The sequence below is a fragment of the Dendrobates tinctorius genome, unplaced genomic scaffold (assembly GCF_039654945.1).
Source record: "Dendrobates tinctorius isolate UK_male_01 unplaced genomic scaffold, ASM3965494v1 ptg000151l, whole genome shotgun sequence".
Classification (NCBI taxonomy): Eukaryota; Metazoa; Chordata; class Amphibia; order Anura; family Dendrobatidae; genus Dendrobates; species Dendrobates tinctorius.
Genome location: NW_027361818.1, coordinates 8,396,856 through 8,409,221, shown reverse-complemented (window position 1 = coordinate 8,409,221; position 12,366 = coordinate 8,396,856). Strand labels below are relative to the sequence as shown.

Below are 12,366 nucleotides of genomic sequence, written 5' to 3'. Positions count from 1 at the left end.
CTTGTACATGGGGGCAGTATTATAGTAGTTATATTCCTGTACATAGGAGGCAGTAGTATAGTAGTTATAGTCTTGTACATAGGGGCAGTATTATAGTAGTTATAGTCTTGTACATAGGAGCAGTATTATAGTAGTTATATTCTTGTATATAGGGGCAGTATTATAGTAGTTATATTCTTATACATTGGAGCAGTATTATAGTGGTTATATTCTTGTACATAGGGGGCAGCATTATAGTAGTTATATTCCTGTACATAGGGGCAGTATTATAGTAGTTATAGTCTTGTACATAGGAGCAGTATTATAGTAGTTATATTCTTGTACATAGGAGGCAGTATTATAGTAGTTATATTCTTGTACATAGGGGCAGTATTATAGTAGTTATATTCTTGTACATGGGGGCAGTATTATAGTAGTTATATTCTTGTACATAGGGGCAGGATTATAGTAGTTATATTCTTGTACATAGGGGCTGTACTATAGTAGAAATATTCCTGTACATAGGGGGCAGTATTATAGTAGTTATAGTCTTGTACATAGGGGCAGGATTATAGTAGTTATATTCTTGTACATAGGGGCAGTACTATAGTAGAAATATTCTTGTACATAGCAGCAGCATTATAGTAGTTATATTCTTGTACATAGGGGGCAGTATTATAGTAGTTATATTCTTGTACAGAGGGGCAGGATTATAGTAGTTATATTCTTGTACATAGGGGCAGTATTATAGTAGTTATATTCTTGTACATAGCAGCAGTATTATAGTAGTTATATTCTTGTACATAGGAGGCAGTATTATGGCAGTTATATTCTTGTACATAGGGGCAGTATTATAGTAGTTATATTCTTGTACATAGGAGCAGTATTATAGTAGTTATAATCTTGTACATAGGAGCAGTATTATAACAGTTATATTCTTGTACATGGGGGCAGTATTATTGTAGTTATATTCTTGTACATAGGGGGCAGTATTATAGTAGTTATATTCTTGTACATAGGGGCAGTATTATAGTAGTTATATTCTTGTACATAGGGGCAGTATTATAGTAGTTATATTCGTGTACATAGGGGGCAGTATTATAGTAGTTATATTCTTGTATATAGGAGCAGTATTATAGTAGTTATATTCTTGTACATAGGGGCAGTATTATAGTAGTTATATTCTTGTACATAGGGGCAGTATTATAGTAGTTATATTCTTGTACATAGGGGCAGTATTATAGTAGTTATATTCTTGTATATAGGAGCAGTATTATAGTAGTTATATTCTTGTACATAGGGGCAGTATTATAGTAGTTATATTCTTGTACATAGGAGCAGTATTATAGTAGTTATATTCTTGTACATAGGGGCAGTATTATAGTAGTTATATTCTTGTACATAGGGGCAGTATTATAGTAGTTATATTCTTGTACATAGGGGCAGTATTATAGTAGTTATATTCTTGTATATAGGAGCAGTATTATAGTAGTTATATTCTTGTACATAGGAGCAGTATTATAGTAGTTATATTCTTGTACATAGGGGCAGTATTATAGTAGTTATATTCTTGTACATAGGAGCAGTAATTATAGTAGTTATATTCTTGTACATAGGGGCAGTATTATAGTAGTTATATTCTTGTACATAGAGGCAGTATTATAGTAGTTATATTCTTGTACATAGAGGCAGTATTATAGTAGTTATATTCTTGTATATAGGAGCAGTATTATAGTGGTTATATTCTTGTACATAGGGGGCAGTATTATAGTAGTTATATTCTTGTATATAGGAGCAGTATTATAGTGGTTATATTCTTGTACATAGGGGGCAGTATTATAGTGGTTATATTCTTGTACATAGGGGGCAGTATTATAGTAGTTATATTCTTGTACATAGGAGCAGTATTATAGTGGTTATATTCTTGTAATAGGGGGCAGAATTATAGTAGTTATATTCTTGAACATAGGAGCAGTATTATAGTAGTTATATTCTTGTATATAGGGGCAGTATTATAGTAGTTATATACTTATACATTGGAGCAGTATTATAGTGGTTATATTCTTGTACATAGGGGGCAGTAGTATAGTAGTTATAGTCTTGTACATGGGGGCAGTATTATAGTAGTTATATTCTTGTACATAGGGGCAGGATTATAGTAGTTATATTCTTGTACATAGGGGGCAATATTATAATAGTTATATTCTTGTACATGGGGGCAGTATTATAGTGGTTATATTCTTGTACATAGGGGCAGGATTATAGTAGTTATATTCTTGTACATAGGGGCAGTACTATAGTAGAGATATTCTTGTACATAGGGGGCAGTATTATAGTAGTTATGTTCTTGTACATAGGGGGCAGTATTATAGTAGTTATATTCTTGTACAGAGGGGCAGGATTATAGTAGTTATATTCTTGTACATAGGGGCAGTATTATAGTAGTTATATTCTTGTACATAGGGGCAGGATTATAGTAGTTATATTCTTGTACATAGGGGCAGTACTATAGTAGAAATATTCTTGTACATAGGGGGCAGTATTATAGTAGTTATATTCTTGTACATAGGGGCAGGATTATAGTAGTTATATTCTTGTACATAGGGGCAGTATTATAGTAGTTATATTCTTGTACAGAGGGGCAGGATTATAGTAGTTATATTCTTGTACATATGGGCAGTATTATAGTAGTTATATTCTTGTACATAGCAGCAGTATTATAGTAGTTATATTCTTGTACATAGGAGGCAGTATTATAGCAGTTATATTCTTGTACATAGGGGCAGTATTATAGTAGTTATATTCTTGTACATAGGAGCAGTATTATAGTAGTTATAATCTTGTACATAGGAGCAGTATTATAATAGTTATATTCTTGTACATGGGGGCAGTATTATTGTAGTTATATTCTTGTACATAGGGGGCAGTATTATAGTAGTTATATTCTTGTACATAGGAGCAGTATTATAGTAATTACATTCTTGTACATAGGGGCAGTATTATAGTAGTTATATTCTTGTACATAGGGGGCAGTATTATAGTAGTTATATTGTTGTAAATAGGAGCAGTATTATAAGTATTATAGTAGCTATATTCTTGTATATAGGGGCAGTATTATAGCAGTTATATTCTTGTACATTGGGGGCAGTATTATAGTAGTTATATTCTTGTGCATAGGAGCAGTATTATAGTAATTACATTCTTGCACATAGGGGCAGTATTATAGTAGTTATATTCTTGTACATAGGGGGCAGTATTATAGTAGTTATATTGTTGTAAATAGGAGCATTATTATAAGTATTATAGTAGCTATATTCTTGTATATAGGGGCAGTATTATAGCAGTTATATTCTTGTACATTGGGGCAGTATTATATTAGTGACATCACCCCTACCCTAATTCAAAATACCAAGGATTGTCTGTCTGCTGTCTCTAGCATCATGTCCTCCCTCTATCTGAAACTAAATCTCTCTAAAACTGAACTTCTTGTGTTTCTCCCCTCTACTAACCTCACTCTACCTAACATCGAAATAACCCTGGAGGGTTCAACCATAACTCCCAAGCAGCATGCCCGCTGTCTTGGGGTCATATTCGACACTGAACTTTCCTTTACTCCGTACATCCGATCACTCAGTCGCTCTTGTCACCTGCATCTTAAAAACATCTCCAGAATCCGACCTTTTCTCACCTTTGAAACTGCTAAGACTCTTACTGTCGCTCTTATTCATTCTCGTCTGGACTACTGCAACTCTCTTCTGATCGGTCTCCCTCTTACCAAACTTTCTCCTCTCCAATCCATCTTGAATGCGGCAGCCAGGGTCATATTTCTGTCCAGCCGCTTCACCGATGCCTCCATCTTGTGCCAGTCATTACACTGGCTACCTATTCGCTACAGGGTCCAGTATAAACTCATCTCTCTCACCCACAAAGCTCTCCACTGTTCTGCACCGCCTTATATCTCCTCTCTCATCTCTGTCTATCGCCCTACACGTGCCCTCCGTTCTACAAATGACCTAAGACTAACATCCCCCGTAATCCGAACCTCGCACCTCCGTCTCCAAGACTTCTCTCGTGCTGCTCCAGCTCTCTAGAATGCACTTCCCCAGACGATCAGACTGATACCTAGCCCTGACCTATTCAAGTGCGCTTTGAAAACCCATCTCTTCAAAGAAGCCTATCACATCAACTACTCAGCAAGCGAACTTTGACCTGTTCCCTCCTTCCAAATATTATTCTGAATCTGCACCCTACTATTCATCTGTCTCCACACCCTTCATGCACATGATAACTGCACTTGATACTTGTCTATTGCACTTAAACACACGGGCTGATGACCGGATCATGCAGCTTTATATGAAAATCCCTATTATAATTGCCAGACCTGAATTAACAAGCATTTCTCACCTACTGTGTCCCCCCATTTCCTTGTAGATTATAAGCTTGCGAGCAGGGACCTCACTCCTAATGTTATTGTTTGAATTGTCTTAACTTGCATTGAATTTATTGTCTGTACATGTCCCCGCTTAATTGTAAAGTGCTGCGGAATATGTTGGCGCTATATACATAAAAATTATTATTATTATTATTATTATAGTTATATTCTTGTACATAGGAGCAGTATTATAGTAGTTATTTTCTTGTACATAGGAGCAGTATTATAGTAGTTATATTTTTGTACATAGTGGCGGTATTATAGTAATTATATTCTCGTACATAGGGGCAGTATTATAGTAGTTATATTCTTGTACATAGGGGCAGTATTATAGTAGTTATATTCTTGTACATAGGGAGCAGTATTATAGTAGTTATATTCTTGTACATAGGGGTAGTATTATAGTAGTTATATTCTTGTACATGGGGCAGTATTATAGTAGTTATATTCTTGTACATAGGGAGCAGTATTATAGTAGTTATATTCTTGTACATAGGGGCAGTATTATAGTAGTTATATTCTTGCACATAGGGGACAGTATTATAGTAGTTATATTCTTGTACATAGGGGCAGTATTATAGTAGTTATATTCTTGTACATAGGGGACAGTATTATAGTAGTTATATTCTTGTACATAGGGGACAGTATTATAGTAGTTATATTCTTGTACATAGGGGCAGTATTATAGTAGTTATATTCTTGTACATAGGGGACAGTATTATAGTAGTTATATTCTTGTACATAGGGGCAGTATTATAGTAGTTATATTCTTGTACATAGGGGCAGTATTATAGTAGTTATATTCTTGTACATAGGGGCAGTGTTATAGTAGTTATATTCTTGTACATAGGAGGCAGTATTATAGTAGTTATATTCTTGTACATAGGGGCAGTATTATAGTAGTTATATTCTTGTACATAGGGAGCAGTATTATAGTAGTTATATTCTTGTACATAGGGAGCAGTATTATAGTAGTTATATTCTTGTACATAGGGGGCAGTATTATAGTAGTTATATTCTTGTACATAGGAGGCAGTATTATAGTAGTTATATTTTTGTACATAGTGGCGGTATTATAGTAATTATATTCTTATACAGGTGTATAATTGTCTTCATTTTCTTTTCGCCTTCTTCCTCAACAATACAGAGACTTTCCTTCCACAGATGATGATTGACAGCGATGTGTGCAGCAACTAGCAAACATGGCAAATGGCTTATTGCGAAGCAGAGGAACTTTAGAACGCTGTTTGGACAGAAGAAATGAATGGGCGGAGAGGAAACAAGAGTCTTATCGCAACTTCGTCATGAATTCTTGAAGGTTAATGAAGTCTTAAAATAGTATTAGATATGAGATCTTCTCCTCCAAGCAGCACATTATATTACACTCATAGTAAGATCACCCTTCACCCAGGTTTTTGCATTGTAGGACCCTGTTACCCAAAATATCTTTTAAAAACTATTGTTAGATTTGGAAAGTCGCCAAAAAGACTCATTGATTCTTATGGTTTTTATTTACTGGGAGCAGTGGGGCGTGAGTCCCATTGGAAAGACAAGTTCCAAGTCCTCGAATAATTACTGTATATATTTGTGTATAAGCCAAGTTTTTCAGCACATTTTATGGATGACACAACACTGTCTAAGGAATGTGCCACTGACTGCGGCGCCCCTCCTCCAGCACAGAGTCATACAGCCGGGTAGTTACCTCCCCTTCTCCCCCGTCTTTCATTCTTTGATGGTAGTGGTTTTGCCCGTATTACACGGGCCAATGGCGTTTTAGACATTTCAACCCCTCCCCCTGGCAATACCTGGGTACTTAAGGGCAGCGGCAGTGAGGATCCTTCTCTTCCCCTTTTGGGTCCCGGAGGTGCTCGTCTGCGCTGTTTGGTGAAGAGCTAGAGAGAGAAATGGATGACCCCGTGCTGGATTTGCTGCGTGCCAGGGCGTCGCAGGAGGGTTAGCAATGGGCGCAGGCCCTGATTTCAGGGCTTAGTGCCTATCTCCCAACTCCTGCTGCCGCGATGTCAGGAGGCCGGCGGTCCGCGAGGCATTCCCGCCCTCCTGCCCTTCTCAGCCCTATCCCCATTACCCCTTCTGCTTTCCCGGGCGTGCGGTAACGCTAGCGCAGGGAAAGCAGAGTGCCCCATCTTTCCCAGCTTCGGCTGTCGTGTCTCCGCGCCCTGTGAGTCATGGTGTCGTGGCTCTGCCCCTTCGCTTCATAGCGCTATAGCTCCGCCCCCCGTTATGGCGCTGGTTGTACAGCCAGCAGCTGCTGTGTATCCCTCTGCAGTTTGCGGGCGCTTGGGTGTGCGCCGGGCAGACAGGGGGGACCAGGTTACTCTTCCCCTGGCTGCGCTCTCTGCTCCACTGCCTGCCGAGTCTGTAGCTGTACACTCGGGCCGGACAGAGAGTGTGGCTCCGCCCACTTTATCACAGCCCAGCCTCCCCTCACAGGACAGCGTGCAAAGCAGGGCAGACGCCATTACTGAGCCATCAACAGTAACCCCTTCACCACTGCTATATTCTGTGCAGCGCACATATATTGCACAGATGGGGGCTAGAGGCAGTACCTCAGCCTCCTCAGAGGATACACCTGAGCCTGTGTCAGTAGCCTTGCAGCAACCTCTTAGTGTGCCCCCTCCCTTGCCTGAGCATGCTGTTTCTTGCACGGGTGCTGTCTGTAATGTGGTTTCAGGGGTCGCTTTGGCTCCTGCTCTGCCTCAATTGGTGGCTCCAGTTCCTGCTACTGCTACTTCTAATGAGGTTGAACCAAATAGGCGTAGTCGCCGTGGTTCCAGTGGGTCATCATCAAATTCACCCCATCGCCATCATCATTATGGATGCCGCTCATCACACCGGCGTAGCAGGCGTTCCACGTCGGAGGTCTAGATCTCACAGGAGGGGTCGCAGATCACGGTCCTCAAGATGGCGCTCTCTGTCAACTTCGGAGTCTTCCAGCGCATCGGCGAGTCCCGATTATCGGCCTCGTTCTCGTGGCGAGAGACGGGAGCTGAGAGATACTGCCAGGGCATCCAGCCTGGCTGAGCCGAGAGTGGCATCCAGGGCTGCCAGCCTGGCCCTCACTCATCTGGATGTCAGTCCAGGTGCCGGAGTTCCTCCTTCAAGTGGAATCCCTCCTCCTGCAGCTGAAGTGGGTGAGTGCAACTTTTCTTTTGCAGGAAAAACGGACGATTCTGAGTTGTTACCGGCCATTAGGGCTTTGAGCAATTTTCAACACCGTTTGGTAATGCACAAGTGAAGCAAAGGATCTCGGGAAGTAGAGTTGAGACACCGTTATCCAGTATATTTAAAGATTCCCTTTATTGTGGTATCAGTCCTCTTGGTTTTTACTTAGATAGCAAAACAAAAGAGAAAATATGGTCATATATGATTATATAGATATATGGTCCTCAGTATCGGTTGACCAACATACGGTCGATAAGGCAAGGTGTTTAACTGAGAGGCCTTTTGATAGGAGCAGGCAGAAGGTCGCAAAAACCATGAATAATTGGTTACAAGCTTTTGCGGTTTTGGGCTGTGTCATGGGCCAAAAGCATCCGCAACGGTTTTCTGATTTGTTCATTTACCGGGACATGATTTACACTTCTTACAAAGCACATGGCGGTTCTGCCTGGTGGCGCTACGATGAGGAGTTCCGGAGGCGACTGGCCCTGCAGCCTGAAATAGGTTGGGGGGTTCAGGCTATGGATGTGTGGATCAGGTTAATGCTTTCTCAAAAACAGTCCCCCTTTCCAACAGCGGCCACTAGTCACCCCTCAACAGCAGGTCACAACTCAGTGGTCGTAAGTAGACCGGGAGCCTGCTGGTTATTCAATGAAGGGCCCTGACGTTTCTTTGGTTTATGCGAATATAAACATGAAAGCTCACCCTGCGGCACGCTGTCCCTGTCCCACAAACAAATTGCCAGTTAAGCCTGCCTCTAGTGAAAGCAGGGATCATAAGGACCCCGGTGAGCGTATCCGCGATGGGCCCTTGGTTAGACCAGTACCCCAATAAAGATGCGGCGGGGCAAATTCGATTCAGTTTTTCATATGGGTTTTTTATTCATTTCAAATTAACTAGGTCCTCTTCGCTTGCTGCTAATTTGAAATCTGCTTGGGACCACCCTGAAGTTTTACGCGAGAAGATTGACAAAGAAGTGAAGTTAGGTAGGATTGCGGGCCCATTCAACACTCCTACTTTTTGGAACTTTAGAGTCTCCCTTTTGGGTTTGGTTCCAAAAAAGGAACCTGGCACTTTTCGTCTTATACACCGTTTATCCTAACCCAAGGGTGAGTCTGTCAATGATGGAATCTCTTCGGTGGACGCATCGGTATTGTACGTTTCATTTGACATGGCGGTAGTCTTGGTTTGCCAGGCTGGCACTGGTGCCCTCCTGGCAAAGTCTGATATCGAGTCTGCCTTCCGTCTCTTGCTAGTTCACCCTGACTGTTTTCATGAGTTGGGATGCCAGGTAGATGGTGGTTATTATTACGGCATGTGCCTCCCGATGGGCTGTTCCATATCTTGTTATTATTTTGAACCCTTCAGTTCCTTTTTGGATTGGGTTGTCAGATCGGGAACGGGTTTCAGGTCTGTCACACACTATTTGGACGATTTTCTGTTTGTGGGGCCAAAAGATTTAGCCGTGTGTTCTCAGTTGTTCAATTTTTTCAAGGAGATTGCTCACCACGAGCAGATTTGGAAGTGTGGAAAATATTCTTGAGTTCATTTAATGGCCATAATTGTTTCTTGTCTTCAGAAATTACCAATCAAGAGTTACAATTATTTTCAGATGTGGCTGGGTCGGCTGGTTTTGGTGTAATTTTCGGAGAACAGTGGTGTGCGGACGAGTGGCCAGAGTCGTGAAAGGTTCAGGGGTTTTGCAAAAATCTTACGCTGCTGGAACTTTCCCCCATTGTTGCAGCGGTGGAGATATGGGGCACCCAGTTTGCCAACACAAAAATTTGTTTCTGGTGTGATAATCTCAGCGTGGTTCATTGCATAAATCGTTTATCTTTATCTTCCCCTCCGGTTCTTTGCCTTCTTCGCCATCTGGTCCTTGTGTGTTTGAATAAGAACATATGGTTCCGGGCTCGCCACGTTTCAGGAGTAAAAAATTATATCGCTGATGCTTTGTCGCGTTTCAATTGGCAGGTTTTCAGGGAGCTCCTTCCCAGTGCCCACCCAGTTGGCCTGCCTTGCCCTCCTTCTCTATGGGACATTGTAGCCAACAGTTGATGTCATTGGTCCGTTCTTCAGTGGCCCCCTCTACGTGGCAATCATACGGTAAGTCCTGGGGTGAGTGGTGCCGTCTGATCAAGGGGAGACCAGTTCACTTGTGTTGCAAGGTCAGACTGGATGTAACATTTGAATTTTTGATGTTATTGTTGCAGTCAGGGATTTCTGGTTTTTTGGCCCAACAACGTTTATCGGGTTTGGCATTCTATTTTCAGTTACTAGGTTGGCCTGATGTTACTAAGTCTTTTATTATCAGACAGTCTTTAAAAGGGTGGAAAAGAGCACAGCCCTGCAAAGAAAGTAGACGACCCGTTTCTATTTCCCTATTACACAAGCTGGTTTCATTTACCTCTGTTAGTTGCTGTTCTCAATTCGAAGCTGCTCTGCTTCTGCTGCGTATGTAATTTTGTATTTTGGCGCTCTGCGATCAGCGAATTAGTTCCTGGATCAAAATCTAGTTCAGACAGAGGCCTATTGTGGGAGGACGTGGTGGTAGCTGGGGATGTGATTCGTCTCCGCATTCGCAGGTCGAAGACAGATCCTTCAGGTCAGGGTTCTTGGATTTTGGTAAGCCCAGTTTCAGGTCTAGTTTGCCTGGTTAAGATAGTTTTGGGTTACTTGGAAGTCAGAAGCAGCGAAAAAAATTTTCTTGCGCATGCAATTTCAATTTCAGTCTATTTTTCGTAAGGGCTTACAGGCATCTGGGGTCCCTGCGGGAGAGTATGGTACACATTCCTTCCGCATAGATGTTGCTACTGAGGCTGCAAAAGCTGGTTTAACAGAGGCGGAGGTGAAAAGGATTGGACGATGGAGAATCGCTTGTTATTCCAGGTATATCAGACCGGATTTATTAATTTAATCTGTTTTTCTTTTATTGTCTAGGTCGTTCCAGGCCAACGGTGTGGCTGTTAGGCCATTCGTATATTTTCTGGGCGGCTCAGAGAGCTGAATGCCGTCCTGGTGGAAGGCTTTTGGGTTTTCAGGGTATGGAAGTAAATTGGAGGGGTGTCCGGGGTCTGAGATGGCCTCAGGTTTTACAAGAGGTGGTTGATATTGGGAGGGGTGTGGTTGGACCAATAATTCTAGTTTTACATGCCGGTGGAAATGACTTGGGTTCCTACAAAGTGGCTGAGCTGCTGACCATGATGAGGTCTGATTTGGAGAGGTTCCCAAGTTTTTTCCCCGAGCTTGTTTTAGTCTGGTCGGAAATTGTTCCCAAAGCGGTGTGGCATGGTGCCCGGGATGGGATGGCAGTGGAGCGGACTGGGCGCACCATCAACGCACGTATGTCCAAATTTGTGCAGGATAAATTTGGTGTGGTGAGGCACCACCAGCTGGAGGGAGACAATGCAGCTCTCTTGAGGTCAGATCGTGTCCACCTCACTGATATTGGTTTAGATATCCAGTTGTGAGGGCTCTAAGACGGGATAGAACAAGCGTTGTATTTGTTGGGTGGGGGTCGGTGTCCCGTGTAGGACTACACAGGATGCTCCTTGGCTGTTTCAACAAAGGAAGCAATGGAATGGTGAGGCTAAGCAGGCTGACTTGCTTTCAGATGTTGCAGGGCATTTGGCTACTGGCCGTTGTGAGTTTTAAAAGTGCTTCCTTTTTTTGTTATTGTTATATACACTCACTGGCCACTTTATTAGGTACACCATGCTAGTAAGGGGTTGGACCCCCTTTTGCCTTCAGAACTGCCTCAATTCTTCGTGGCAGAGATTCAACAAGGTGCTGGAAGCATTCCTCAGAGATTTTGGACCATATTGACATGATGGCATCACACAGTTGGCGCAGATTTGTCGGCTGCACATCCCTGATGCGAATCTCCCGTTCAACCACATCCCAAAGATGCTCTATTGGATTGAGATCTGGTGACTGAGGAGGCCATTTGAGTACAGTAAACTCATTGTCATGTTCAAGAAACCAATCTGAGATGATTCGAGCTTTATGACATGGCGCATTATCCTGCTGAAAGTAGCCATCAGATGTTGGGTACATTGTGGTCATAAAGGGATGGACATGGTCAGCAACAATACTCAGGTAGGCTGTGGTGTTGCAACGATGCTCAATTGGTACCAAGGGGCCCAAAGAGTGCCCAGAAAAAATTCCCCACACCATGACACCACCACCACCAGCCTGAACCGTTGATACAAGGCAGGATGGATCCATGCTTTCATGTTGTTTACGCCAAATTCTGACCCTACCATCCGAATGTCGCAGCAGAAATCGAGACTCATCAGACCAGGCAACGTTTTTCCAATCTTCTACTGTCCAATTTCGATGAGCTTGTGCAAATTGTAGCCTCAGTTTCCTGTTCTTAGCTGAGAGGAGTGGTACCCAGTGTGGTCTTCTGCTGCTGTAGCCCATCTGCCTCAAAGTTCGACGCACTGTGCGTTCAGAGATGCTCTTCTGCCTACCTTGGTTGTAACGGGTGGCAATTTGAGTCACTGTTGCCTTTCTATCAGCTCGAACCAGTCTGCCCATTCTCCTCTGACCTCTGGCATCAACATGGCATTTCCGGCCACAGAACTGCCGCTCACTGGATTTTTTTTCTTTTTCGGACCATTCTCTGTAAACCCTAGAGATGGTTGTGCGTGAAAATCCCAGTAGATCAGCAGTTTCTGAAATTCTCAGACCAGCCCTTCTGGCACCAACAATCATGCCACGTTCAAAGGCACTCAAATCACCTTTCTTCCCCATACTGATGCTCGGTTTGA

General features: G+C 42.3%; 1 long non-coding RNA gene across 1 annotated transcript in view; it reads left to right on the top strand.

Moving 5' to 3' along the window:
* LOC141050220 (uncharacterized) overlaps positions 1–5,725 on the top strand; it is a 67,562-nt gene extending 61,837 nt beyond the window's left edge. The window contains exon 4 of the long non-coding RNA XR_012220483.1: positions 5,559–5,725. This is a non-coding gene — a long non-coding RNA (uncharacterized lncRNA). The remainder of the gene's footprint in view (positions 1–5,558) is intronic.
* Positions 5,726–12,366: the final 6,641 nt, after the last annotated feature.